Here is a 27856-nt window from a genome sequence, read left to right on the forward strand (position 1 = left end):
TTCACTAGTTGGAGGCAGTGCTGGCTGGTAGTTGAACAGAGGAAAAACCATGCAAAGATTTTCATTTATTGTTGTTCACAAAATAGTAAAAATATGAATACATGTTGCGTGCATATGTCCTAGGCTTTAACGTCACATTTCCTCTGCAGAGCTTTCTTACCTTTCTTTGATAATGCCTTCCGGAGAAACCTCAGCTCTGCTCTTTGCTCATCATCTGCCTGTGTTGTGCACGTCAGCCTGTAGGGGGCACTCCTCAGCTGCCACAAAGAGACTCTTGTGATAAGTCCTTTCTGTGGCTCTGAGATGTATTTAATATTCATTATTTTATCAAGGCATTTAGTTTAAAAAGAATTCATAGTTCATCTTTAAAGCACATATATTTGGAATTGAATAAAAGAAATCTCATTTAAGTCTCAAAGCGGGCATTTGGATTCCTGAGGATGTTAATAAAATTTATAAAACTTCATTGTAGTTGGGTAAATTTATACTTTTCATTGATCTCTTCCTACTATTTTCTTCTTGGAGCTCAGGATACATTTTTTAATACCCGAATTTTTATTACTATACCTAGACGTTCTTTCTTTGCCTCTAGGATTCCCAGAAAGCAGAATGTAGAATAACCACAATTTACATTTAGGAAGAAGAACCACAGAGTTTTTACATAAATTATATGCCCCCCACTGAAGCATATAAACAGTTTGTCTTTAATGGGGGTGAAATATTGAATTTTAGGTTGTGTGCAGCCTTCTCCCCTCTTTTCTATCCCCTTTCTCATCCCTTCACTCATCCCATCCCCAGCAGAATCAACTTGGGTGGCAGTTCTAAGGACCCCTTCCACAAGAAAGACAAGGTCCGTCACAGGGCTCTACCTTCTAGTTTCACATTGGCTGCCTATACAACCGCTTTGGCTTTTTATAGCTGTTCACTGCTGCCTCTCAGAGACCAGGAGCATTTGCTAGCCTGACATGTTTGAGATTAACTTTCTGTATTCAACCTGTGCCTTGCCCCTGTGCCGGTTCTGTGCTCTCCCTGGTGTTGCTAGGACTGTGCTCTACTCACTCTACATAAGACTAACTCCTCCACTTAGGTCCAAGAATTCCTCACTTCTGACATGCTGGATACCATTCAGTAGTTGCTTCCTCTCTCTTCTTGTCATTAAAATTTTCCTCCCTGTTGTCATTTCTCCTGTTCCTTTATACCTCACTTCTCCAACCTGCAGTCTCTCCATTTCTTGGTCCATTTTAAAGCAAAGCCCTTCTAAGGTTTCTTTTGCTTGATACTTCCCTGACTTCTCTCCTCTCCCACTAGTCTCCACTGATGCGTGTGCTCTCTCTCTCTCTCTCTCTCTCTCTCTCTCTCTCTCTCTCTCTCTCTCTCTCTCTCTCTCTTTTCAGTATTGGGGGTTGAACCCAGAGTTTCACACACATTAGGCAAGCACTCTATTGCTGGGCTACATCCCCAGGCCTTTTTAAATTTTAGTTTGAGACAGGATTTCACTAAGTTGCTCAGGCTGGCCTCGAACTTTTGATTATCCTGCCTTAGCCTCCCCAGTAGCAAGCATTACAGGTGTGCATCGCCATGCCTCATCCGATAGTCTCTTCTTAAAGTCACCGATGACTTCCATATTGTTAAGCCTAATGGTCAGTCCTCGGCCTTCATCTTGATTGTCATAGAAGAAGCATTCTTTTATTTCCTCACAGACCACTCCTTCCTTCTTAAGTGTTGTTTCTTTTGCGTTACTTCTAGGATCTAGACTCTCTGGTTGCACTCAGAATCTGTGGACAGCTCATTCTTTGTTCCTTTCCTAATTGTGTCTCATCTTGAGCCTCAAGGGCTTAGGCCTCATACCTCTTTCTACACTCACTTTTAGGTTTATGTCATATCTCAGGATTTAAATGCTATCTCTACTCTGGACAAACCCAGATTTATATTTCCAGTGAGGACCACTTCCTCAATCTCCTGACATACTGTATTCAACTTTTTAATTTACTGGCTATTACTACTTGGATGCCTAACAGGCTTCCATTCTACCCTCCAAAACCACCCAACCAGCTGACCACTTCTTCATAGTCTTCTCCATCTTAGAAAAGGAATTTCCTCAGAGTGAAACCCTGATTATAAGACAGTAGTCCACGTCCCTGTCATCGTGCATCTCAATAATTGTTCCCCTGTTGCCCTACTTGTCTCCCTGCTGTCTTTTTAAACAGTTTGTTTCCTGTTACAAACTAGTTTCTCAAAGTGGTGCCACTTCATCTTGTGCTTATATCTTTGGTTATTCTCTTAATTGACTTTGAATGCATGGGTCTTTTAATCTTTAATAAATATATGATGCAATAATTAGTTAGAGATTTCAAAAACTCCTTTTTTTGGTGAAATTGAGAATTATTAATATGGATACCATTGACTGTTTCCAAGAACTTCTCCACTTTTGGCATAATAATAAAATAAAAGAATAATGAAATGATAGAATAATAGTATAAGTAGAATAATAGAATACAAATAGAAATAGAAAAATAATATAATAATAAAAAAACTGACAGATAAACTTCTTGAGCAGGAAACTATTTTATTTTGATGAAAAAACTTCTATAACAGACTTCTCCTTTTAAAAACTTTTTGGGTATTTGGCATAAACAGTTGATCACAAGTCCTTATCTTTCCTGCTTCTTTCTGCCTTCCTGCAGAACACCAGTAACCTCAAGTTTATTGAGATTATATGGAAAAACATTGTAAGTATTATACATGTAAGAGGTAATATGTTTAATTCTGTGCATAAAATTATGTGAAAAAATGGTGCTACTTTACTTAAGTAAATGTGGAGAAAGAAGCCAACATTTTTTAGGTCAAGGACTGTGGTAGGCCTTTTTATATCTCAATTTATTTAATACTTAATACAACCCATTATGTAGACAAAGAAACTGAGATTTGGGATGATTATATAACTTTCCCAAGATGTTCCATCCAAGAAATTAGAGTATTGAGGCTCAGGAATTTGTTTCTCAAACTTGTATTCTTCTCAACTCATTATGCTGCCTTCTCTTATTATCAGCTTGGCATAATTTGTTATGAATTCTGAAATGCTTTTTATGCAGTCTAAGCAAGTAATATGGCTGTATCCTATTGATCGTCAACAAAGTTCCAGAGCTATGTGAGAGAATAACAGCAATCATTTATTGCGCTAGGTCCTTTTATAATCTTTTTACAGGTATCCTCTGAAACAATGGTATTGCCAGCATAATTATTTAATAGAAAAAGAAATTGAAGCTCACAGAACTTAGGTCATTTTCCTGGTGTTAAAAATGCTGATTCCTGGGATGTTCCCCATGATAATAAATTGGATTTTTGCATCTTTTATTCTCTGTCTATATTCAGGCATCTGCTCCAATGTCATCTTATCAGAAAGGCCCTCTAACAAATCTAACTAGATAGTTCTACCTACAGATTATATCTTCTTAGCCTGCTTAATTTTCCTTTAAAACCTATTACCATCTACACATTATTTATTATTGGTGTCTCCTTTTCCAACTAAAATATAAGCCATGTGAGAACAGGAATGTTGTTGATTTTTGTTCTCTGTTAGTGTGTTAGTCAGCTTTTCATTTCTGTGACCAAAATACCTGAAGAAAAAAAAAAAAACTTAGAGGAGGCAAAGTTAAGTTTACTTTGGGTTCATGGTTTCAGAGGTTCAGTCCATGGTTGACTGAATTCATTGCTCTGGGCCCCAGGGGAGAGAACCTCATGGCAGAAGGATGGCAGTAGAGGAAATCTGCTCACCTCATAGCAGCCAGGAAGCACACAGAGCAAGGGGAAGGGGTCACAGGGAAGATGAACCCTTCCATGGCAACCTCCAGTGATGCACCTCCTCCAGCCATGACCCACCTGCCTACGGTATCACCAACTTAGTCCATTTGAAATGATTAGGTCACAGCTCTCATAGTCTAATCATTTTACCTCAGAATATTCCTCCATTAACACAGGAGCTTCTGGAGGGCACCTCATATCCAAACCATAACAGTTTTATCAATATTAGGATACACAGTAGTAGGTCCACAATAAATATCAGGTTAAATGAATACAAAAAAATGTGGAATTGAAAGTTTAGGTAAAATTTTAGAGTAAAGAGGATGAATTTAATGAAGATAATAAAGTATTGTTTGAATATAAGAGAGTAGAATAGAGAGGACTAAGACAGAACAGAATAATCAGGTAAGAAAGACAGAAGAAGCATGAGGATTTAGGTTTTCCTGAAAACAGACTTTGTGAAAACACAAAGATTATTGTTTTACATAAGGTGATACAGTTTCTAGGAGAAGGTAATGTGTTAGAATACTGATAAATTTCCCAGTATCTGTTTAGAAAAGTTAAGTTTTTAAGGAAAGGGGTATTCAGAAGCTGGGATAGTACTTTGAGGAAAAAAAGACCATTTTGGTGGCAAAATGGAAGATGTTTGCATTGTAGAGTTTAATGTGAGGGTATGTAAGCTACTACAGAGGTGAAATTTCTCTAATATGTCATAGTCAGAAGAAAATGGGACATTTCCCTTAGTTTTTAAGAAGTCGAAAAAAAGTTCGTGGCAAAGAACAATTAAGAGGTTTGCTATTGACAGATCATTTTGATGAAATCTTTATGATTTTCTCTTCAAATCTTAGGTGGAGGGGGCATAGATTCAAATTACACACAACACAGTGTCAGCAGCTGTTCAAAGTGCCAGATTCTCTTATCCTTCTGTTTCTGAACTTTCTTGTGTTCTTTCTTAATCTTATTTTTCCTTTTTGTTCTTCCTTCAAAAGTGATATATCATTAATAATAATGATAATAACTGTTTTAACATTTATTTAGCACTTACTTTGTGTCAGGCACTATTCTAAGCACTTCATATGATTTGATGAATATCCTTCTCTCATTAACTCTATCATACCCATTTTATAGAGGAAATTAGAGTAGGTTGAAACAGTAGGTAAACTGCTTAAGGTCATATTTCTAAATGAATGGCCTAGGCAAACCCTAGCAGATGGTTGCCAGGATTTTATTCTTAACCCCTAGATCACCTTCTCTTTTCTGACATTTCATTTATATTGAACCCTTAGCCTCTTTTAATTTATGATCCATACATTGGTTTTCTGTTTTCGTAACTGGCTCTGGATTGCCTTCTTATTGCGTAGTTGATATTCAGCATGAGGAAGCTCCCCTGACTTGGCTCTCTAGGCACCAACATCATCAATAATTTCTTGAATGATTAAATGATCATTATTACTTCATCATTTGGCATGGAAAATCAACTGGAGGCATTGGCAGAAGAAGCTTTTGGGAGAAGTGCTTTAATTTTTGTTGGTAGGACTTAAAAAGAGCAGATTAAAAGGTTATGTATGCATCAGGGAGATGCATTAAAATCCAGTCCTCTATGATAGTGGAAGGTACAATTGGGATTCCATGTGCCATGCTTTAGGAGCTACAGAATCCCAAATATACTGTATGCATTGGGCGAGAGTGAAAGAAATGTAGCATTTGAAAATTAAAAATAAGAAAATAAAGAAGTCAAAGTTCTTTAAAGAAAGCGAAATAAATGGTCTTTGAAGGCATCAAGGACTATATTTCAGACAGCAGTGGAAGGTTTGGAATTTTAAAGAAATAAGTGTTAGGGGAAAAATATATAATTAATCACAGATAATCATCCATATGTCCCTCTGCCCACCCATCCATCCAATCATTATTGATACACTCGGGGACTGGCAAGAGAAATGGAAACCATGAATTTATCAGGAAGGGCATTACAGGGCTAGGACTGCAACTCAGTGGTATAGCACTTGCCTGTGCAAAGCCCTGGGCTCAAACCCCACTACTGCCAAAAAAAAAAAAAAAAAAAAAGAAAAGAAAAGAAAAAGGAAAAGAAGAGGAATGGTATTACAGGCACATTTATTTTGACAGAATTAAAAATGTATTTGTTTTATTAGAAATAAAATTTTTTTCAATATTATTTTAATTAAATATAAACAGATGCTATTGCATATACATTGTTTTTGTCTGATCTTCCAGTCTAATTTTCAACAGGGGATCCTTTCTATTTCTCATATTCAGTATTTAAACATGTACTGGCTGTGAGAAATGATATGTACAGATTTGGGCATTTATTTTTAAGGTGGAATGTTGACCCAACCTTTGTGGATGTATACTATGACTGATATATCTCTGCTCCCTGTTATTTGTAAATTGTACAATGGTGTGGTCTGTGTTGGGAATTGTCCGTAAACATGTAGGTTTCCTTTCCCATGGGTTATCCCTAGTTGTGGAGAAACATTTAGAAACATGTAAAGAACTGTGAAAGGAATGTAAAAGTGATGCTAAAGTCAAAGTTCCCTCTGCTTGGTACTAAAATCAACTTATCAGCAGACCTTTATATGTCATACAGACCTAACATGCACAATTAAGTGACTATTTGTTGAAAATTTGAATAAAAAAAGGGAAGAGCTTTTTCCTCATGTAAGAACAAGACTTTATCCATTCTGTGCCTTTCACATTCATCTGGAAAAATACCAGGAAGACTTTATGTTGGTCTCCTAGGCTTTGCCACTCTGCCTGATGACACTGTCTCCATTGATTATAGATAGCACTCTTTGCCTGCTATATGACAGGTGTGTTTCTCAGCTCCTCCTTCTCGCTACTGTGGCTAGATCCTATTTCTTACGTTGACGTTGAATGTATTCTTAGTAGTTTTTCTAGGAGAAGCCATGATTTGGCAAGTATTTGGAAATGTCCAAGAAGTCTGTGGGTTCCTATTCTGTAGCAAGCATCACCCATTGTGTTTGAAGGTGTGGACCTGTATCTCAGGGTTTCCATGTTGTTAATCTGTATTTAATTTCCATTAATATTTTGTGAAGAGGGAGTATTTTTATACCCCCACCTACATAGGACTGCAAACTCCTTTTGTTTGCTAGGTTTGGAAGAACACTTATAGAAACATGTTATATATGAGTCCTTGGCAGCATGATCTTAATATACAGCTTTTCCTTTTCTTTTCTTTTCTTTTTCCTATTTAGGAAAAATGTCAACTCCTCTCTGTTACTCTTCCAATGAAGCTCATTGTGTGAAAGAATAGTGATTTTTTTTCTGGGTCTACTCTGGATTTGGTTGGATGCCAGACCCATAAGTGATGAAGAAAAGAAATAAGCTGATGAAGTAGATGACATTATGTACTCTGATAAATAGTGGAATTTGAATGGGAGAAGGGAGCAGATGTAAAAGAGCAACATGGGGCAGGAGAGAAAGAGGGGAAGACTCTGTCCCTGCTAAGAGACAAGTAAGTGTTTGCTATGTAGCATGGGTTCAACCTGAACTTTTGACACTTGTTCCCAGGAGAAAGCAAAAGGAAGGATAATAATATTTTCAAGGGTAGTGGCTGGCTTTAGAAAGGGCATCTCCTGCACTCTCCATTTAGGAACACTGTAATAAAGCAATGAATGGATTCAAAGACTCATAGCTATGAACATTTTGGGAGGTTGGAGAAGTGCAATATAAAAATAGAAAACACTTTGGAAATAAAATCACCATTCATCCCAGACATGGAGAAGAGCTAGTCTGACAGGGCCTGTATCTTCTAGTGATATCCAGACTGTGGGCTGAGGATGGGTTTGCCATGGTTAAAATCAGTACTACAAGACTTGTGTGTTTAAAATGGAAAAAAGACTGGTGGTTGGAAACCTCATTTCTCTTTGTTACTGTTTTTGAAACATCAGGACATCAGCTTGTCTCTTGGGCCTGTGCCCAGGAGGTCTAATTTTGCTGAAGGATCCAGTCAAGCCTTTGGAGTTAGTTTAGTATTCTAAATTAGTTATATTTTGATTTTACTTAGATTTGTGGAAAAACTAAAAAAGTCATCATCTAAGAGAGGCAACTCCAGGTTCTTCCTACCTCCCCTGAAATTGTATTTTGGTTGTTATGTTGAACACACAAAAGTAAAAAATATCTCTCTGAAAATGTTCATGCAGCACAAGCAGTTCCTCTTTGAGAACTAACTCATATTCCCTTGGACTGAACAGCATAATTTCATTCTGAGAAGCATAATAGGGATTCCCTTCTCCTGCTCAGTGATTAGAATGTTGGAATAAATCCTTGCTACCCTAGAGTGTAGGTACCCAAAATGCTATGTGGATGTTTCTACATCACTAGAGAAATGAAAGGGAATGGAGAATGGGGGAGGGAAACAGAATTAGAGATTCAAATTACACCCAGTGAAACCAGAACAAAAGTGAATCAGAGAAAGTTAAGAGATAAGAGATATAGGAAATGATCAAACACTGGAAGTCAAAGAGTAGATGTGACTCAGAATCAAGATGGTAGTGAACATGGAACTGGAAATGGAAATAGTATTTACAAAATAAGTAAACAGAAATATACATAGTTTACTAGATATATGTATAAGGGACTTACCTTATCATTCTTTCTGATAGAATGAGGACCAATGACTGGTGTGAGCAGACTGAGACTCAAAGACCATGTGGCCCATTGCTACACACTGTTGTCTGAGAGGGTGAGCAGTTCTGGAATGCCCTCGAGGTTTGATTTTGGAAAGGATGATTATGCTATGAATTCTTGTACTTTCTGTAAATTACATCAGCATTCCTTGGTCCATGCTATTCGGAAATATGTATTGCAAATTTAATTTGGTTAATTCACAAGCCTATTTTTTACCTGTTCAATTTAATACCATTCAAATTTGCCAACAAGTGATATACCAGTTTCCTGCCAGACTGCTCAGGAAAAATGTGAATCATCAGTAGCTAAATGGCTTTTCTTGACATTGAACAAATTTCCAATTTCCTATTTAGCAATGATGCATGTATATCACCAACCTTAATAGGAAAATAAGTTCTTCCTATACTTTATCTAACTCAGGTCTTCACATAACTCTGCTCTACTGAAGACTTTTGTGAGTATCAATACAGCTTGTTTTATTTGTATGTACATATGCATAACATAGTATGAACACACAGATTTACATATAAAATACCCATGGATATATAATAAAATATATAATAAAACCAAGATTATTAACTTGTGACTTTTAATTTATTTTATGTGTCCAAAGTATAAGCACTTTTCAAGCATATTTTACTTAATCCTCTTTACAGCAGAAGAAAGAGATTTTGAGGGGTTAAATAGCTTTCTGTAAAACTCTGATTCAAACTGTTTACATCAAAGCTTATATTTATTTCTGTTGCCCCTTGTTGCTTTCATTACTGTGTTCTTATCTTCGCTGGAAATATGGATTCATTTGCTTGACGGTTAAATACCTCCCATCCTGAATCTAAGTGTTAAACCTACTGCCATACTGCCTTCATCATACCTGTTGTCCTCAATTGCTGATGCATGGGACTGAACTGAATGTGTGGATAATATATATTAGGTATGTATTTCTAAGTATACCAAAATGTTTGAATTCTTCCTTGACAACCGCATCAAAGGTAATTCTTGTGGTTTAGAGAGACAAAAATACTCCTTGGAAAAACAAAAGAAAATTAGCAAAAATTAGTCCAAGCACAAACACCACAAGAAAAACTGTATAACTATATTCCCTTAAGTATATGTTAATAAATTTAGCAACAAAAATATATAGTGCTTCATGATGTGACTCATTAAAAATGAATTTAACTAGATGGTGGCAGAATATGAATGCATGTGCAATGGTTACAGTAAATGTGCAAGTGTAGCCTTTCTTTTAGACCAAGTATTAGGGAAGGAAATTGCATATTTGATGTCTGGTGGTTTCTAGAATGCTGTTTTTGTTTACGGGTTGGGCAAATGCCAGTGGTTTCAACAAAATAAGAATAGAAGTCGTACGTTATTGTGAAGTTATTTTAAAACAACAGATGCAAGGCAGGTCATAGAATTTTTTTTTTTTTTTTGAATGTTGGACATGGAAATGGAACTAGACTCAATAAAACTCTTGATGGATCAAGGGCATAATTCTTATTTGGGTCTCCCTAGATGTAATATTGTTAATACTTCCCCTGATAAACATGTTATGGAGAAATATAATTTACTAGAATATTTGACCTAATAAGCAACTGAAAATTGAATAATTTTATTCAAATATAGATGGAGGTTGTTCATTTCAACAATTTCCATGAAGCTAGAACGATGTTAAAATCTACAAATCTGCATTTTCCCTTTTGAAATTTTTCTTAGTGCTACTCTCACTGAATTTGTGGATTGCATTTTAACTTCATACAAGTGGCTTCTTAACTTGTTTTAACTATGCCTGGGTAAGACCTTCTAAGTCTTTGACAACATGTGCATATTTCATCATCTCAAAGTTAGAGATAAAGTATTTGTAGCTTGTGGAAAGGGATGGATCACAAAAAAAAATTTTTCAAAAGTATGTTCCTTTGTTTTCAAATCTATGGTATACATTGGAAAGAACTGCTTTATGGGATAATTTGTGGAACTTAAATGAGTACGAGTGATTCACAAGGAGAAGGCTTTGGCGATCAGAAGGTCTCTTGTGGAGTTTGGGGATATTTTATATATATCTTATGGTCCCAACAATGGGTTACTTACCATCCTGGCTATTTCTTGAGAAGCCATTGCTGAGGTGTTTAATTCATTTCTGGAATAATCTACTTACTATAATATTGCCTTCTGGTGACATTTAAAGGTTAAAATGTAATATATAATTTTTTTTCTTTGTGGGAATTTCCAAATGTGTGTGGTCATTGCAATCTCTTTCTCTTAAATACAATTTCTAAACCATTGTGTTGTTTTCCTCAACTCTTCCAAAAAGAGATATTTAAAAATTTTATAAGTCATGATTTCATTGCTCAATGTGATTTTCTAATGGTTCCATGTACCTCCTGATTGGGATATCATTATTTTCCCCTCTGAAATCTGCTTGTGTCATCTTGGTGTATCCATGTTCAAGACAGCAATGGACCATGCTGTGTCACCTGGCTGATTCAGGCCAGGTGTAAGTATTCAGGCCTTAGTTCATTCCATTTCATTCTCAAAACCACCAAGTGAGTGTCTTAACACAGAAATCTAGTTAAACTGTGTCCTTACTGAAATCCTTCAAAAGACTTTAGTATGAAGTACAAACTCCTTATAGGGTATACAAATTTCATGATATGGCTTGTTGCTGTGGGCCCGTGTCTAGTGGTCTAGAGAACTGGCTTTGACTGCTCTGAATTACATGGCCAATAAAATCACCTTCCTTGTGCCACAAGGACCTGGGTTGGTTGCAGCTGCTTAGCAGTCTTCACCATGGTGCGCAGAGAACTCTCCCTTCTCTGGGGTTACTGTCACTGATGGGAGTTTATAGGAAGTTTGCTGGGATTCTGGCATGGTATTCAGTCTATGGACTGATTTCATGTGATCACACGACCCCCCCTGCCTAAGGCATACACATACCACCACATTTGCCAAGTCTGAATGGTACCATCCACAATGTTTTACCTTTAGCCATTCCTCACCTCTGACACTCACTCTTACCAGTGGAATCTGCTCACCCTTCCGGGTACTTGTTCATATGACACATTTTTTCTCCTGAGGATATTACAATACCTACTCAAGGTTTTGGCTTTCCCTCAGCATCCAAGACTAAACACCAATTAAAAATGCAGCTCAAGTTGCTTTATCTGCTCAGTATTTCCTAGCCACCATGTGAATCAGTGGATGCAAAAAATGGGATATTTGGAGAAGAGGATGCACCTTTTACCACATGGCTCTGCAAAATTATTTTATATTGCACAACATGTTGCATTAAAATTGTCTATTTTTCTCTTTCACCAAGCTGTAAACTCTTTGAGGACAGGAATTGTATCCATTCTTTTTTGTACAATGAAAGTGGAATACATGGCACAAAAATAATTGTATTTGGAGATAATGAACAAAGAGGACTTGAACTGCATCAACTTGTGACAACCAAAGTTCTCCTAGGGCAAGATTTGAGGTGGAGGAACAGACCTCTGCCTCTAGGAATTATTCCTCAAGTCATTTGTTGGTTAGTTCATTTTTACAGAACAAAGTAATAAAATAATTTCTATTTTCCAGACCCATTCTCAGTGATTTGAGTGTATATGGAAGTTTAGTATATTTGTTGCCACTGATTATACTGTCCCTTCTTAGTGGCAATAAACACTGGTGTTCTTGGAAATGGTGCTTGCCTAAAAATCGTCTGTCAGTCTTTGTTCCTAAGGCCACACTATGAGAAGGAAATGAGCATGAATGGACTTACCAAATCCACCATCATGTGATAGATCTACATTCAATATATATCTAATGAATGACTAACATGTTATGGCATGAATGTAGAGTAATAATACTTTAAAAATATCACAGACAAGCAAACAGGTATATGTACTCTGTGTCTTTTGTCTTTATGTAAGAATTACTTTGTCAATAATTTTACCAAAAAAGAAAAAACACACTATACTAAAAAAATCACTTGACAGAAACATAAATAATGGTATAATTACAAATAAATGCTAAAATAAGTTTACATTTTTAAACTTGTAGGTCAGGTTACATATGGAAAAGCATAAGCAAATAGGCATCATTACTTCATTGTCTATAATTATTTCCAGTCAATTAGTTTATAAATTCCAGATTCTTTTTTATTTCACAGCATAATGTGATGTGAATAAATACCTGTTTTTCAGAAGGAAAACAGTACACTGTGGGTATTGGCTTAAAGATATAAGCATCTCTATAATTTGTGTGCTGTTTTTTGCTAGCCATATAATTTTGTTTTGATAAATAACACATGATATAGTTGGCTTTGCTGGCTGACCACCCAAAGAAGATGCCTCAAAGACTCTCTGTAATATTTGCAAATGAGCTAGGTCAGTGGCCACAAGACAATGAGCTCTCCTAAGCAAATAAACATGCAAAAGGCCAATGTTGGTCACAGCCCAGGGAGAACAGGCAAGTTGATCTACAGAGGGTAGAGAGTAGAGAAGAGTGAACAGGGAGGCCCATTCAACTATAGAGTAAGTTTTTGAGAAGGGCATGTTCCACCTACCATGCTGCCTTAATTTCTACCAGAAACCATTTTCTACTAATTAGGATTTAAAGATATAAAGTGTTAATATCAAAAAAGCATGAGAAATTAGATAACTCTCCATTCACATCTTTCTTTTCCCAGTTCCTAGGTCTTGGTTCTGTCCTCCCTATTCTTCAATTTTCTGATTGTCAGAAATGAAATAATACCTGAATTTTAGAACTGAAAGATAAAATCAGGTAATGCAGATGAATGTATCTGGCACAGTACCTGCCACGTGGCAGGCAGTCCACCAGTGTTAGTTTCTTGCCTCCACGGGTTCAATCATGTGTCTTTCCATCTAACATATTTTTATGGAGTTCCAGGCCCTGCTTTTGCCTCTGAGATTCCAAAATTCATGTCCCTACAGGAATGTAGTTTCCACTCAGACCTCCTTATTTTTATTCTTATTGTTGTGTTGTCTTCTATGAGACATTTTATATTTTTTAGCCAAACAAATATGTGCAGCATTCCAAGCATGGAAACTAATTCTTGACACCTCATCTTTGTAGAGGGCAAACACTCCATTTTCATGGTCTTTCTTTGGCTTCTCCTGACATGTCATTGAAAACTCTTTTCTAAGTCTTTTCAGACCTCATAAAATCAGTGACTTAAAACAGTGACTGTGGTCCCTAGAACTTTGTCATGCTTGTGTGTAGTAACTCTAATTAACAATGCATGTCCAATATGTTTTTGGCCATTTGAAATTTTTTCCATATTATATCATATGCAGTAATGTAGAATATATTTCTTTTGGATTCCCAAGTCCTAGTAACTGCTCTCAAAGAAATGAGTTTTTGAAAATGATGACTGACCATCCATTAATTTTCCTTTATTCCTCATCATTATTAAGGTAGAGATGGGGTGCTTCTAAATGCTCTTGATTTGGGGTACTTTTTGTACTTTCACCATACCTGGAGCCTCTACCTCTTTTTATTAACATATTTTTGCTTCAATGCTATTCACAGTCTTTACCTGAAGCTGGAATTGTGCTTTCAGTGGAGTTTTTAGCAGCCCTAGGTCATGTAAATGATTGTGTTGCAATAAATGGCCTGATACCAACAGTTATTTTTTCCATCTGAAATGTATAATGATAATTTTAAATTCAAAGTGATGATAAGGAATATTCTACTTATAAAGAAAGCGTAAGTCTTTCAAGCTTCACATGTCAAATGTATATATCATGAGATATAATTCTTGGTAACTAACTGAAGGATTTGGAAGAAAGTCATATTCTAGAAAAAGAAAACTATGCATTGTTACACTTTATGATTTATTACTTGAAATTAGCAAATTTGCCTCTCCACTATTTATGTTAATGTATGTGGTCAGTGCAGTTTATTCAAGATAAAACAAGGCCCTTATATTAACTACACTGTTATATTTATTAACCTTCTAGAGAATCAACTTAGGAGCCATCACCTTTTGTATGATCTCTGAAGGAGATACAAATGGTCAATTGGATCCTGAAGGAGGATTCAATGATCAATCATGAGCACTTAAAATCTGTTGTGTTTTAAATATACATCATGGAAACTACTGAAAATTTGAGGAGTTTCAAACAGAAGAATGTGGATTTCCCAATATTGTATGCTCATAAAAGGGACAGAAAAACAACAGAAGCTTATGTCAACTTGTGCAGTTGGTCAACAGAAGTGCAATCAGAATGGCAATGAATACAGTGACAAGGCAAACGAACACAAGGCCAGTTCTGTCCTTGGAAACCATGCATAGCCATCAACAGGCAAAATTTGCATAATAAGCAAATGTGACAACAGGCAAAACAAGCAAGGAACTGACAGCTGATTAAGGGGCCTACTGGATAAAGCTTTTTGAAATATTCAGCTAACTGAATTATTCTCTAAGCAAATCCATGAGAAATTTAAGGGCATAAGTTAGGATGTAGGAAGGAAGGCCGAAAAAGGAAAGTCATCTTATTTTTAGCAAAAAAAGGAATAGTCAAAATGTTTCCTAAATTTCTGCTTTTTAAATTTACATTATACATTTTTCTAGGTGATTGAGTCAATGAGAAGCAGATTTAATCTAATATTATTGCAAAGGAATATTGTATTATGTTGTGATATCAAAAACCCAAATGTAGTGAGTTTTATTAGTTTACAGTTAATATTATCTGAAATTTAGTTGTATAAAATCAGTTTGATTTTTTTTTTCATGTCAGTCAGAACATTTGCCAACAGCAATAGTTTCCTTTTGTAATTCTTGGTTTGAACTTTTTACATAGCAGTCCTCACCTTTGCTTGACTTTCAGAGTACATAAGCAAGATACATGGCAACCACGGTCTCATTTTATCCCAATGAATTTCCCTGTCCTTGGAAGTTCTTAGTTGATTTAAGACCTGAGGTTGGGCCAAGAGAGTCAACTTTTTAACAGTCTGAGACATGACTCAGACCCTTTGTCTTCCCCCAGAGCCTACCATGTCTCCTAGACTTGTGACTCAAACAACAATGTGAATATGAGAATTTGACTCAAAATTTCTTAATTAACTCAAAAGTACTGGTCAAATTGATGAATGATGCTTTTCTGAGTGTTTTCAGCATATTGAATTCATCTTACACTTGCTGGTTGCTGTTTGAACTTGGGGCAAATACAGTTCTCCGTTATTCACTCCATACTCTTGCTTGGACAAAACTCTTTTGGTCTCATCTTTCCTTTCTTATTCTTAAGAAGGGTTGAAGTCATGCATAAGATCTGTGGTTAGGGCTACTTACATGACCTTAACTTTTATTCTTCTTCTGGAGACTTTCTTGTCATTAGAGGCTGAAACATATCTACATAGCTTCTCTATTGCTCCTTTTTCTGAATTTTCTATGACTTCATTATCCTTATCTCTCTTCCTCTAGTTGCTGTTTTATCAAAAATTTAACTCCTTTAAATTCACATCCACTCAATATGTTTCTAACCTTTTAATCAAGATTAGCTGATGCAATGATAAACAAGAATACCCGTTGCTTTGGTAGAGTTTCTGATCTAGTAAGGGAGAAAGAAAGGTAGGTAGGAGATCACATGTGTGGTAAGTGTTGAAACTGTCATGAATACATGGTGAACATGTTTTTCTTGCTGCAGGAATAAACATAAATCAATGCTATTGCTAGCTGTGAGAAGAGGAATTGAGCCAGATTCTTTTTTCCAGGAAACTGAATAGGAAATACTGAATTAGCCAATTAGCACCAGGCATCTAATCAGACAGTTCATCAGAAAAGGTAAGAATTCAGTTTCATCTTGAGGTAGCAGTTCATACAAAAGACATTAGTTTGTCTGGAGAAATACAGAACAGGAAATACTAAAAGAGAATCACAAGCACCACACGGGTCCAGGCAGTTCCTCCTAAGTGGTATAATTGCTGGAAAGTTTATGGGGATGGTGGGAGCATGGGAAAGAAAGATCCTTGTTAAGGTCTAAGTCACGCATCTTGGAATTGTGATTTTTCAAGATACATTTACTCAGGTTTCAGAGGTGAGGTAGCAAATAATAGGGCATAGCAATTATCAGCATTGTGTGTAGTAATAATATGGGCTATGTTGTGTGTACAGAACTGTAGCAAACCAATTGACAGTTCTACTCCACGCTTTTCTCTATAATCTGGAGTAGCACTTAGCTTTAAGGGTTATCTTAAGGATTTGGTGAAATAAACCAGGTAAGGTACTTGGCATAGTTCTTTGTTCATATGTTCTGAAATACATTAGCTATTATTATTTTATTCTGTCTCAATATACTAAAAAGCATATTAACTGGTGGCTTTTTCAAACTGTGGATTGCAATCATGAGTATGTAATATGATAAATTTAAGGAAGAATAGCCAGCCATCTAGAAAAGGACATAGTATAGAATAAGTAAGAAGAATTTTCTATAATAAAGGTATTATTTGCAAAACCTTTTTTCAGGTGCTTGTGTGTATATCTGTATGTATGTGTTTGTATAGAACCATGCTCATGATTTGCTGACCACTATATTAGATTAGTGCCAGAAAGAATACATTGGTCATTATAAACACAATAAGTTGTTTTGCCAAGTTTGGCACTAAGAAGGAGACACAAATTTTCCATTGTGAAACTCAGGCTGTGTGCAGAGTTGTTCCACACACTGGTCTTTGTGTGTGTGTGCATGTGCACAAATGCACACATAAGGAATCCATAACTTTGCACCTTATGGTTTAAAGGTTTTGAGATCTCAAATCTCAAATATCCTTTATCTTCAAGAATTTTAACATCTCTATTGGAATATCTCCTGCGCCAGCATCTTATATTCTTTAGATAAAGAGAGTAGATGTCAAATGTTCTCACTATAAGAATACTATATATCTGAGGTAATGTGTATGTTAATAAGTTAGATTTAATCATTCTACAATGTACATATACTTCAAAACATCATGTGTATATATAATACATACAACTTAAACAGTCAATTAAAAGGGAAAAAAGAGTGGTATATGTATTGAAGAGTATCTATTCCTGCTCAGTCTAACTGTACATACCATAATGCAATGGATATCAGCCTTGCAACCCTAAAATTCCAGGCCAAACACATCAGCAATGCATATTAGCAAAACCTAATGGAGGAACTTGGCGAGGGGGATAAATAAACGTATTGTAAACCTAACAGTGCCTTGGGCTAAAGTTGTGAGGAAGCATTTTGATTACTGGAAGAAAGACTCCTTTGAGGAGATTAAAGTTGGATGTCATTAGTGTATCAATGGTAATCCAGCCAACAGGAGTGGCTCACTCTCCAGGATAGCACATGCTTACTCTTCCCATTTTCCTTCCACCTCACTAACAGCTCTTCAGATCTTCTGTTCTCTAACTACATTCTCAATTTCATCAATTCCCATCGCTTTGGAAAACATCTTTATATCTCCTAAATAGATGTATGGTTTTCAGGTCTGACCTCTTCCCTACCCTCTAGATTCTTAGCCATGCATCTGCTTGACACACAGACTTCCCTAATTCAGTTGCTGATTACTCTCTTTCTGGTTGCTCAGGTCAAAAATCTTGGAATCTTCCTGGACTCTTTTATTCCAGCCTACATCTAGTCTTGGACCTATCTTAAAAATACCTACAGAATTCAGCCACCTGTCATACATATACTCATGTACACTTATCTGGGTTACTTTAATAGCTTCCTAACTAGATGCCCATTTTATGTCTGTATCTTTACTGTAGTCTGTTCTCAAAAAAGCAGTCAGAGTAATCCTTATAAGTATTAACCTTATAATCCTCATAAATAAAACATTTCAGGTCATTTAACTTCACATAAAAACCTCCAATGGATGTCCATATCAATAAGAGTAAAAATAAAATTCATTATTATATAAGCCTCCACACAATACTACTTATTTATTTATTTATATTTACCTATTAGAATATATCTGCTATTACTCTCTTTGCTCTCCAACACCCTCTTCCTAGAAATCTCTTCTTGTGGCTACTTTGATGACTCAAACTATTCCCTCATCTCTTCAAGTTCTTTTAAAATGGCATTCTTTCAGTAACTGACCTTGACCCCTTAATTGTATCTCTGTGCTCTCTACTCTCCTTTCTTGCTTTATTTTTCATCAGTCATTACTACTCAATATACCATCCATTTTCCTTTTTCCCTGTAATTTTCTACCATAACATATGCACCAAGAATTTTCATTGGTTTTATTTCCCATTGTATTCCTAGTCCCTAGAATAGAGCAATGCCTGGCACATAGAAGGGACTCACTGAATAATTATTCAATGAGTGTACAAGTCAGTAGACAAAAGAGATATAAAGGAAACATATGAGAAACAGGTGGCAAGTAAGGAATTGATAGCTACATAGAGAAAGAGATCTTAGAAATTCATAATAAGAAGTCAACTCAGTGGAAAAAAAGAGCAAAGAATAGTATTCTAATGTTCAGTTGGTCTACGCAATGTCCTTTCTCTTTCTCTCTTTCTTAGTACTAGAGCACTAATCTCATTTAGGGCAGTCAGGATTCAGCTAAGGAGCTTCCCCTACTGCTGGAGTGCCCTTATCATATGACCTTGGTCCAGGAGACATAAGCACAAATTGTTGAGTGGACTTCTGAAAAAGTGCTTTTGGACTTTTGCACTTTCTTTCATCTCTGATTGATGGGGGTTCTGTAGCCACTTTGTGAGTGGGGAGAAAGTTCATGTGTCAAGGTGGATAGAAGGGGAAAGTTTAAAGTAGCCCAGGTGCCCAGTGGCCTAGGAAATCATTGCAATAGGGCTGGACTGCTCACCTTTGCTACTATTTTTATGTATAAGAAAAATAGGTCCTGTTACATCACTCTTATTTAGGCTTTATGTTAAAGGCAGCTCAATTTAATCCTTGATATGAACATAAATAAATGATTCTTTAAAGAACGTGCCTAAATTAGAAATAAAAATTTGACAGTATACTCTACCACTTTAATATTCAGGAAAAATATGGAATTAAAGGAAGAGGACATATCATTTTTGTACCATTACACTGTCACAAGATCAAGAACAAGAGCTTTGAAACCAGATAGTCTGGGTTTGAAACCCTGTTTCTTCATTTAAAACTGTGTATTCTTGGTAAAATTCCTTAATCCTGCTGAGTCTCCATTGCATGAGTTAATATGTGTAGCAAGTTCAGAAATATGCCTGCAATAGAGTATTTTAATTATTGTTATTTAAACCCCTTCTATAGTTAGAGCTGAAGAATGCATGGCATTATATATTTCTGGCAAATTTTAGCCATTTGAGAAACAAGTCTGATGATACCTTAAAAATGGTGCATATATTCTCAAACAAATAAAGGATCTAGTGTGTAAGGATATACATATAAGAACAATCAGATTGAATCAGTGTTCAAAGCAGCGAGAGACAAAGTTCTCACAAAGTGAAAATCAAGTGAATGCCTAGAACCAGAGGGGTATTGAATAATTTGCATTGCATGTTTATAATCATATTATGCAGTTATTAAAAAGAACCAATTTGGTGTATATCAGTTAACCTGGAAAAATCTTTGCAATCTACTATTATCCAGGGGTAATAAGGATTCAAAAAACCTACATACTGTATCAGTGTATCTTTGCAAGCACCTATATGAACAGGAAGATTCGTAATGAGGATTTAGATCAGGTGGTTAACATTAGCTACCACAATTAGGGTATATTGTCATTTTAAAGGGGTGACAGGAAAAAAATAAACAGCATTATAGAAAGGTGACAATAATGGAATATAATATCATGTATGTGAAATTATTGGAATGAGTGGGTTTAGACACATGAATCACAGCATGCAAAAATGTGTCCTGAACATTAATGGGGTTATCTCAGGGAGGTGGGGTTTCAGATTATTATGTATTCTTCTTTGCAGTTTAATTTGTGGTTTGCTTTATAAAAACTACTATATATTTTATATAAGCAGACCTTTATCATTATGAAGTTTAATAAAGGGGAAAAGAGAGTGGGAAGAAAGATAGTAGAAATGCCTTACTTAGTTTTGTTTTTGTTTGAGATACTTAACTTAAAGGAGACATAGAAGTGATGTGGAAAGCAGAGGTGAATATGGGTGTCCATGGGCTTGTGGATGAAATGGTAGTTACCAGAGTGAGTTCCAGTGCTCAAGGTAATGATTTTATAGGGCGGGAGGATTTGAAGATTCAGATGACAGAGGGTGTAACTGAAGAAGGGAAATCCTGGAAAAGGTGAGAAGACTCTAAATGATGAGATCCAGAACCAACATGAAAGGCCTGGGCTTTAGCAAGAGGAAGGACATATCCTCAATCATAAGGAAGTTGAAAGGGGTGGAGAGAAGAGAGAAGGAGGGGAAGGCAGAAAGAAGAGACAGGAAGATTTGGAGTTGGAAAAGATGGGATGTTCTCAGCTGATAGCTTTTATTTTCTTGTGAGGAGTTAGGAACTTGTTGGGAGTGGTCCAGAAGGAAATTTGGTGAGAAAGCTCAAATAGTTATGGGGAAGAAAGAAAGATGGAACTCACTAGAAAAATATGGAATTGCCTGACAGTGTACAGAGTGTGTATCCTTAGTTTCCTGGCCAGCTTCCTTTATGTTGTGGCTGGTCTGGATCAACAAAAAAGACAGTATTCCAAGTAGTGAGAAGAGTGATTCCATACTGGATGTGAGCTAAAAGAAGAATTCCCCCATTGAGCAAAAGCATTGATGTCGTGATATTTTCTGTATAACAATGTTTAACAGCAACTCACTATTGTGTATGCTCCAATGGAAGTGCCCAGAAAATAGAAGTAAAACATGGCCACTGTTACGGGGGATAATTCAACCCATAATTGGTAAATAATGAGCATCTTTTATATAGGTATAATTGTAGGTATACAAAAGTAAAGTATAGTTTTTTTGCTCATCAAATATTCTAAGACAATTAGAAAATGAGCAATGGAGGTGATACATGAGCCAAATTTCACACTGGAAATCAGGAGTCCCAAGTTATTGTTCTAGATTCACTTAGAGATATGTAGTCTTAGTGTTTTAGTCTACTTTGTTTTTGCTGCTGTGACCAAAAAATATGACAAGAACAATTTTAGAGGAGGAGAAAAAGTTTTATTTGATGCTTATGTTTTCTGAGGTCTTAGTCCATAGATGACTCATTGCTCTGGACCTTAAGTCAGGTAGGACATCATGGTGGACGGGTGTGGAGGAGGAAAGCAGCTCAAGACATGACACCAAGGGAGGAGAGAGAGAGAGAGAGAGAGAGAGAGAGAGAGAGAGAGAGAGAGAGAGAGAGTGTGTTCCACTCACCGAGGATAAAATATATACCCTCTTTAAGGTAAAAATGCCCACGGTGACCCTCTTCATCTAGCCACACCCTACCTGTCTATAGTTACCATCTAATTAATCCCATTCAAAGAGATTAATACATCAACTAGGTTAAAGCTTTCATAACAAATCATTCACCTCTAAACTTTCTTGCATTGTCTAACACATGAGCTTTTTTTGGGGGGGGACACCCCATATCTAAACTATAACACTTAGTAAAATTGTTCTGTGTTTTGGAGTTCCCCTTCCTTTTCTCTTGAGGTAGTTAAACCAGATTTTATGAATCTACTTCTGACTTTGACATTCTATAGTTCTTAGATTTTGCATGGTTGAGAACTTCTTCAGGTATTAGCTTAAATGTCACCTCCTTAGTAACTGCCCTGTTTAAGTAAGCACTGGAAATAGTCTCTAGCATTGTTTAGTTCCTTGATAACATTTATTACAATAAGTGATTATTTACTTATTTGCCTCTTGATTTTGGTTGTTTATCTGAAGGCAGGGACTACATCTTTTTAAAATCCACCAATTATGTGTCAGTGCCTTGCAATATTTAACACACCGAAGTGACTTGAGATGATTTGATATTGGATATAGAGGTAGCAGATACTTAGATAAGCAAGAGAACTTGCTTTTGTCATAAAAGTACTTGTGAGTTTGTCCTTGAAGGAACAGTAGGATTCTGTGGAAGTGAAAAAAGATGGTATTCTTTATATGGAGAAGAGTAAGGGCTATGATACAGGGGAGAATGGAATGTGGTATGCAAGTGATAAGCAGATCTCCCAGATTAGACTGGAAGGTTGTGGTAGAATGGCCAGGATGGTAAACAGGAAAAAAGACAAAAAAAAGGGAGGGGAGAGTTGGGACCTTAAATGGGCAAAGCTTGGGCATCATTGTTGCTTCTTAACAGATGAAATATGGTTCACAAGATGAAAGTGGCATGACTCAGGAGGGCAAGCCAGTCAACCAATCCCCTTTTGATAACATGGTTCAGTTACATGGCTAATAGGGAAGGTAGGAAACTAAGTAGAATATTAGATGTTCAGTATCCTTTAACATACACTTAATCCAGAGATATTTTCTCCCATATTTGAAACATCAAATCTACTCTTAAAATAAAAAAAAAAAAAATTAAAAAGCCACCCTAAAACCCTGGGTAGGTTATCTATGCTAATGGTTTATCTGGCTACAATTAAAATTTTTCAGACTGTGTGCACCTTCCCTCTTTATCTCATGGACTCCAATGGCCAGCTCGCAACAGGACTATCCTGATTTATGGGTGTCTTACTCCTTCTAGTCTTCCAGTCTTGATTTATCTAGCAGCCACTTCTTTATTTCAAGCATTATGTCAGTGAATAGTGTTTGGGGGTGTAATGTCCCTTTCACTCTCAGACTTCTGCTGACTATTCCTAACACCTCCCACAATGGTTTTGTTTGTACAGATTTATAATCCAAACTAGAGTACTTTGAGGAGAGAAAGAAGACACTGTTAATAAATAAGCTCGGATAATGGGTGTAAACTGAGATCATACTGAGCAAGTTGGGACTTATAGACACCCTACTATACTGTATTTTTCCCATCTATTCAATTGGAATCTATTGGAATCAGACTTGTTTTTATTACTTTCTAATAGCAAATTGTCACAAATTGAGTGACTTAAGACAACACAAAGTTATTCTCTTACATTTCTGGAAGTCTGAAGTGAATCTTAGTGTTAAAATCAAGATATGAACTGCTGGTTCCTCTGGGAGAATCTGTTTCCTTGCTTTTTCCAGATTCTAGAAGCCTGCCTTTCTTGGCCCAAATTGTGTTTTTGCTCCTACTTCTATTGTCACCTTACCTTCTTCCTAGGAGGCTCTAGGATCATCTCTCTATCACAAGGTCCTTAATGTAATCACACCTGCAAAATACCCTTGACATAATATTCACAGCTTCTGAGGACTTGCAGACCATTATGACCATTCTTTCAGGAGAGCTTTCTAGTAGACTATGACCTATTTCCTTCTGTAAGTCACAGTTCCTGATGCTGACTTCTGGTAGCATCTGCTCATTTTCCTCCTAGGCACTTATGGCTTCTTATTTTGCATTAGGATTAGTTATGACTCTAGTTTTAGTTTTACCAAATATTTGCTCTTCCCTTAGTGCATATGTGTGAACATGTGCGTACATACACACACGCTACACACCCTTGCCACCAGATCATCTCTTTTGTCTTTGAAGTCTCAGCTTAGAAAGTAATCACTTCTACTCACTTTCCTGACCCTTTGACTAGTCTGGGTCTGTTCATTATACACACTAGTTGTCTATCCACCTTAGCATCTCTTTGCACAATTATAATTATTTAATTTGTCATCATTTATTTGTCCTTCTCCCTTACTTCCCTAAACTGAAAACTTGTCTAGGGAACTTGTCTGTTTCATTCATCTTGATCCCCAGTATGATTTTTGACATATAGAAGAATGTACTCAGCAAGTATTTACTGATTAACGTACCATGAAGAAGACCCTCATTTTGGTAACAATTATCTCAATATCTGCTTATTCACTTAACTCCAAGAGAATATTTCCATTTTTTTAAAGATCCTAGAAAAATCTTGATCTTTTAAGATATTGTGAAACTTTCCTCATGTATATTAACAAGCAACTTGCTTCCTCTTAGAATACACTTATTGTCATACCTCTGAATTCAAGGGCAAGTATAAAGAAACCTAACTGTGGTTCACATTTATTGTAAAATACAGGAGAATCATAGGGTTTACATCTTTGTTTTATGTGCTTTGATGATTTTCACCACATAAACTTATGAAGAGTAAGTTCATGAAGGGACTTGACAGGTCTCTTTGCCCTCCTAGGAAGGGCTGTTCACCCTAGGTATGCACGGGGCTCACCTCTGATGTATTACATCTTCAAGGAAAGCTAGGTATTTTTCTTCCTGGTAAGTGTTGACCTTGATCTGCTACAAACGAGTTTTTCTTTTGTTCACAAAGTGTTTTGTTTTAATACACAAATTTTATTCTGCCTCAGTGTTAAATATGTGTGCTTTTGCTAGAGTTGCCCAAACTAGTATCATATTTCTCTTTCTAGTAGATAGTTCTTTAAATGTAGAAAACGATTCATTTTCAGCTTTGCAAAGACTCTAACAAGGGTCTATTCTGCTTTCTGAACCTTTCTGGTTTGTAACAATGTGCGCCATATGGCCTCAACAAACACTCCTTTGCAATGCCTAATTTTTTTTTTTCAGCCAGCTTTCCCTCTTGAATGTATGTACTCATGTGAGTTTGCATATGCTTCTTTTATATAATGATCCAGATTCTTTGCTCTTCTGTTACATTCTTTCACCACTGCTTCAAGGTCTTTAGCTTAAGTAAAAGATGACAGTGTCATCTACATATTTGAGGTACCTCCGGGTCCTTGAGTCCTTCTCTTTATCTGTAGAAACCTTGAAAAGTTTTCTCAAGGCAGGAGGTGAAGAGTCTTAGTAAGATCCCACCTATTAATTCTACACTACAAGTTGACCTTGACCACCTAATTTTCGAGTTAAATGTGACGGTATCACTTGTGAAGATATGTTGGGGCACTTACCATGTGGGGCTTCTATTGCTGCTTTTGCAGGGCTCCCAACAAAGGATCAGTTTCCATTAAGTCAAAATTCTTTTCAAGTCCCACAAAAGTCATACAAAATGACTTGTTTATTGTTTATTGTTCAGCCTGCTCTGCGGTTTGAAAGCAAATACAAAATAATGCCCACTTTACCTACCCATACTTGCTGGGTTACATCAGTTGTTACACATTATTTATCATCTATAGAAAAGGGGTAGCTCTAATCGAACTTCTGGACCACAGATAATATTAATCAAATGATTAATGAGGCAGCAGCAACATCAAATGAACGCATTTTAACCAAGGAAGTGGCCACACTTTCAAATTGATTCTGCCAACACTGCCACCCAATTCAAAATGCAAGCACAAGAAAACAAAATAAATATAAGTGTTGTAAACATCAGGATCACTGTACATAACTGCCAAATGCAGAAATAGTACGTTTCCATCCAGGCAGATTGTAACTGTAGCCTCATGCATTTGGACAGGGGCTATGCTGAGATGCCTCTGTCAAATTGTTTTCCCCTTCCTGCCTCCTTCCCTTCCAACCAATTCTTTCTTCTTTTTCTGTTTTCTTCTTTTCTATTTTTCCTGGTGAGGGTTGTTTGTGAAACAGGCTTTTATGATAAAAATCTATGTTGAGTGGTTCAAAATGGAATATTATGGGGAGAAGATGAAGTGTGTGAAAGACGCTTCATTTGTTATTTATGGCTGAATAACACATTACTCCAAAATAACAGCTTAAAACAACAAATATTTGTGACCTCACAGTTTCTGGGGTCAGGGATCGGGGTGCAGCTTAGCTGGGAGCTTTGGACTCAATTCTCTCATGAAAATTGTCAGTGGGGCTGGAGATTCATTTGGACTTGCCAAGAGTGGGGCAGCAGAATCCACTGTCACATTCACTCGCTTGGTTGTTGGCAGATTTCTGTCTTTTACCACGTGAGCCTCTCTACAGGCCTTTCTTGTTTTGTGACTGCTCATTTTCCCCACTGTGAGTGATTGAGGAAACACTTGTAGGGAGAACTCAAAATGGAAGCCTCAGTCCTTTTACAACTACTCTCAGGAGTGACACACTTCCTGCTATACTCTAGTCATGAAAAGTGAAGCAATCAGTCCCAACTATCCCAAGGGGATGGTGGTGCCAGGGCATGAATGTCAGGTGGTATGTATTATTTGGGACCATTTTAGAGGCTGCTTGCTACAAATCCAGACTTCTGCCTCCTGTCCATCTCTTCCTTTCAAACAGAATTTACATCTGATTCATATATTTTCTGCAGTTAAATGTAGAATTAAGCATTTGTTTCTGCTCTGACACATTTGTAAATATAGTGATTTTCATGGGGAAATGTCTTTTTGTTCCTAATCCCTACCCTGCTTCATCTCATTGAATGAGCCACCAAGGTGGCTCACCTATAATTTTTTTTTAATTTGCCTTTGTATCCCTGGTGACTAGTATAGTATTGTGTGCCCAATAGACCATCAGTAATATTTGCTGAATAAACAAAATATGCTAATTCCTTTAAAAGCCATTACCAATGACCTCTTCTAGTCATAAGCTCTCCTTCCCACCAACCTCCATGCCTTTGAGAGGCAATATGTTTAAACACCCCTTCTCTAGAGGCAGAATTCCATATATTCATATCCTAATTTGTTCCAAATGTCCCTGGGGAAGCTAATGAATTTTTCTGTGCCTCAGTTTCATCACCTGTGAAAGTTAGGATGAGATAACTCATATGAAGTTTGGCAGAATATTTTAATTTGGCTGATATTTATTAATTCTTTACTTGATTAATTTTAATTACTTAAGTATTTTCCATTTTTCAATTATTCTCATTCCACTTCTTTTCTGAAATCACGCATTACTGTTGTTTATATACTTATTTTATCCCAAGTGGAATATGTCAGAACAATTACAGTGGAATCACTCATCCATCTCCTTTTTCTACACTGTGGGATCCTTTAAGCTGAGACCATGTCTGATTTGTCTAAGTCTCCCCAGTATAGAACTGACACACAATTACTTTTTAACATGCATTTTTAGACTTCAGACCAAGTATAAGTGGAAATGGTAGCTTATCTTTTTTTGTTTTTAACCCTTAAGATTCTAGTAGTATGATGTCTTTTGGGAAGTTGCTCAATATTTTTGTTTTGAATTATCTTGAATAATATAGATAACTTGTTCCTTTATTTCTACCTAATCCTATCTTTCCCCCCTGAATTCTTAGTGGATTAACATAGCAAATCCAGACCTGCCATAATTTATTTTAAACTGCCAAAATATCTTTCAGACTAATGTGGGATCTGCCTAAATAAATGGACTGATTTGTGTCTATTTTAAATTTCAATTTAATTTGCTTTACAGCATTTTCTATTTCCTCGAAATCTCCAGGACAATAATTAGGATAATTTTAATTTTTTAGCAACCAAAAAACATAGTTCTAGCTCTTTTTAGCATAGGTAATAATG

Source organism: Sciurus vulgaris (genome assembly GCF_902686455.1).
Source record: "Sciurus vulgaris genome assembly, chromosome: 3".
Classification (NCBI taxonomy): domain Eukaryota; kingdom Metazoa; phylum Chordata; class Mammalia; order Rodentia; family Sciuridae; genus Sciurus; species Sciurus vulgaris.